Source organism: Chaetura pelagica, unplaced genomic scaffold (genome assembly GCF_000747805.2).
Source record: "Chaetura pelagica isolate M959 unplaced genomic scaffold, ChaPel_1.0 scaffold26, whole genome shotgun sequence".
NCBI lineage: Eukaryota > Metazoa > Chordata > Aves > Apodiformes > Apodidae > Chaetura > Chaetura pelagica.
This window is the reverse complement of record NW_009953793.1, coordinates 975,359-979,124: the sequence shown is the minus strand read 5'-3', so window position 1 is coordinate 979,124 and position 3,766 is coordinate 975,359. Positions and strand designations below refer to the sequence as shown.

General features: G+C 40.3%; 1 protein-coding gene across 1 annotated transcript in view; it reads left to right on the top strand.

The window, feature by feature from the left end:
* The window catches only part of CCDC148 (coiled-coil domain containing 148), a 35,268-nt gene that overhangs the window by 9,003 nt on the left and 22,499 nt on the right, over positions 1-3,766 (top strand). The window lies entirely within an intron of this gene.

Genomic DNA, 3,766 nt, shown 5'->3' with positions numbered 1-3,766 from the left:
GCTGAGACTGACTTGAGTTCAGGAGATCCTGAGCTGCAGACACTGGACCAGCTTTGACTTGTTCTTGACACCTACTGATATTCCTCTGGCTTAGAATGGCATCAGGTTTTAAGAAGACAGAGAAGGAAGGTCAGTGCAGTTGTTTGAAGCCTGAACAGAAGAAACTGGGCAGAGCAGAAAAATTCCTAATTTTCTTTGGTGAAACAATCACACACTGCTTCTAATGTCCCTTCTCTATATGCACCTGCAGTGCAGCACTTAGATCTTCTGTCACTGCTGCTGGGGGTTTATGATGTTGAATCCCACAGAAAGCGATGTTATAATCTACTTATCGTTTGTATAAATTGTACACATATTCTGTAGGTTGCTCTGTTACCTGAAACCTGTGGGGTTTTTACTGTGATGTCCTAGCTATTGTAACATGATATTTATTTTAAATTGTTCTGACCTTTCCCATATTTATAGTATTTATTAAGTGGCAAATTTACAGCAGTTCCTTTGCTGCTACCTGGTATTTTGTTACAGATGGTCTCATGGAAGAAGTTTTAACAACTTCTATGAGAAAATCTGAGACAAATACTAAGTCATTTATTGTATGCAAAGTCTTTCTAATGGTTTTAATTAAATCTTGAAAAAAGTTTACAATCAGCACAATTTTGGTGAAAATTCATAAATTTAAGTCCCTTGATCCACACAGCATGTGTGCTACTGAATAACAGACACTTATGAAAATGATTGAAAAATGTTCTGTGGTGTTGTCATTGATCATATGCCAGGTCCAAATTTAGGCCCTAAGCTAGCTCATTTTGATAAATAATACCAAGACTTAAGGATAAAATAACTCATTTGTGAGGGAAAGATATTCAGTTGTAGACATGAGAACATATGCAGTGGTACTTTGAAGGAGTTATGATAGCTAGAAGGGGGGGAAAAGGACAGGGATGGAATAAATGCTGGTGGCAGTGGCAGGAGCCTGCTGGGGGATGCAGGGACATCTTTGTGTAGGACAATTCACTCTGTCTGGGTCAGCGTATGCTGGGAATGTGTGAAATCATAAATGAACCATCAGCAATTATCTTAGGCTTTTTATTTAAAGCTGCATCTTGGTCTTTTTTTTGTTTGCCTTCTGGTCTCCAAATCTTTAAGGTGTTGCTAATTTATGTTTCTATAACTTCATATACAACAACATTAAAAATATGTTTTCAATGAGAGGAAGAAAAAGCAAGACTGTTCTTGTGGAATTGCTTGCTTCCAAGATCTGGGTTTTATAAAAGACACGATATTCTTTGACACTTCTTACATTTATATTGGCTAATTTGCATGAAAATATGTTATGAGTTTGCAAAGATACAGCCTTGTGATCTAAGTATTGTGTAATTCCTCAGGCTAACTGGGATCCAGCTGGCAGAGATAAAGCTGTCACCTTTTGGGTGACACAGATTTTTGTCCTTGGTATGTATCTGCTGTACTCTACTGATTTACCTAGCCCTAACGAAACCTCTGCAATTATTATCATTGCTCTCTACCTGAAGGTACCAAACGTTCTGCAATACATTTTTTTCTCATTTTTGTAGTCGGAGAAGTTGCTCAGTAGGACAAGACGATTGTATGAGGACATGGTCACTAAATACCTTCACCTGAGGGCTGTCTCTTTGTCCTTCTTCCTCTCTCATCATATGCTTGAATGTGCAGTAAAGAAACCTGAGGTTAATACCAGTCTTCTTGCATTGCACATCTCCTTGTCTGGAACAGAGAATTTGGAAAATGTGCACAGAATTACCAAAGAAAAATTGGATTAAGAGAATATTCTGATCTGCTTTATTCTCTGTGTGCTTTTCAGTCTTCACTAGAGTGCACATGACAGTGTTGACTGCTTTTAGAATCTGAAGAAGAATCTGGGCTTTTTTCAAGAATAATACAGGATTATAATGCTTTATAATCTAAATTCACTACCTTTACTGCTGCTACAACAAACTTTTATGTTTGGGAGATACCAAAGTCCTGAGTTCTCTCTCAAACTGTGGACTTCGAACTGATGTGTGTGTTAGAGCTGATCAATTTCTAAGCACTTCTATATTTTTGCCACAATTTCCAAGGATGCTTGAATAATTAAAATAACTGACGGATGAATGAAGCATTGCAGATTCAGCACTGCAACCTCTGCAGCTCCTTTCACATGAATGGGATATTAGGAATAAGTGAAGCAGATTTAGTTCCTCTTTTCAGGGCTGTTACTGGGATATTTCCCGTACAACAAGGGGTAATGACACAATTCCTAGTCAGGAACACCTCGCTGGGTGGCATTGTTGCAGGCTGGCTTCAGGTTCCACACAGCAGTGTTCATCAAGGGGGGATCAAGGGGTGGAGGGGGTAGCTTCTCTTCCCAGGTGTTTATATTCTTTTGAATGTGCAAAGCCAGGGATTAATGCTGGGTAAATCTATTTCAAAGGAAGCAGCTGCCTCGGGGTTGTTGACTATAAGACAATTGCTGTATTTCACTGCTGCAACAAAATAAAGGTTGTACTGTTTCCTAGTAGAATGATACATACAAGAAAAGCAAGCTTTTAAAATTTGGGTCATGCACTCAGCTTTGTACAAGTTTGTCAGTATCTTGACACTGAAGAAGCCTGATATTAGCTTAAATTTTAATGATAAATGTGTTGGCACTTTTCAAACTAATTTTAGATGAGGTCTTCCTTTCTGGAATTTTACAGAAGTTTAAGTGAGGTAGCATCTTGAATTCAGGCAGGCAGGATATTTTTAAATTCTCCATGCATTTAATAGTTACGAATACACTGGGCTGGATCATGCTAGTTGGTTGTTTTTCTGGCTATTTGTCTATGAACAGCTGACAAAATCTCAGCACAGCTGACAAATTTTGGCACAGCTGAGAAGCCCAGGCATTGGCAGTCAGTTTGTCCCCTTACAATGAACTACTTGTAGCTCTGGCTGTAACTGATTGCTCCCCAGAGTATCTTGCACAAACCCTCGTTTCTCCAATTTGTTCCTGAGCAGCCTTGAGATTTGTTGTTAAGTGGCCATTAAAGAATATACACGTTGGAAGGAACCTTGACAGAGAGGTGAGACATGGGAGGCAGAACCTGCTGCTCCTGTGTGCTGGAGGCAGAGGTGACCAGAGCAGCCTGGGACCACAGAATCCATTTGGGGGGGTTTCCCTGCTCTCAGGTTCGTGGTGTAATGGTTCCTGACCAAGATGTGTCTTGCTCTGTCTTACTCTTGTAGACATGTAAGCAGTCACCTATAAAGCAACACTTTCATTGCTGTTCTGCTTTTGCTAATGTATTTTACCTTCTTATATGGTCTCCAACATTTGCCTGGTAGATTCCAGTTGCTGTGAATAAACATTTTACAGGAGCTAGATCTTGTCTCTCCCCCATTTGAAACCACTGCTCTTTCTTTTCATGATGGCTGGAGTCAATAGCAGGCAGCTGGCTCCTAGGAATAATGTCAGGTATTCCAGAGTTTGTAGGAAAAGAAAGGAAAATAGGTGGAAAGTATGAATAATAGATATCTATCTAGTCCAATAATGTAGAGGGAAAACTATTTCCTTCCACAACTGTATTAATTCTAGGCTACTCATGAGTCTACAAATGATTATTACTGTAGTGTTCCTGGTACTGAGTCTGTACCTGCACCTGTGGTGGGAGCTCCTGTGTCTGAGCTGGTGCTGCTGCTCTGAACATCCCCGAGCATCGGGAGGGCAGGACAGGCAGCCGTGGCTCCTGCCCCCTTCTCCATCGGGAGG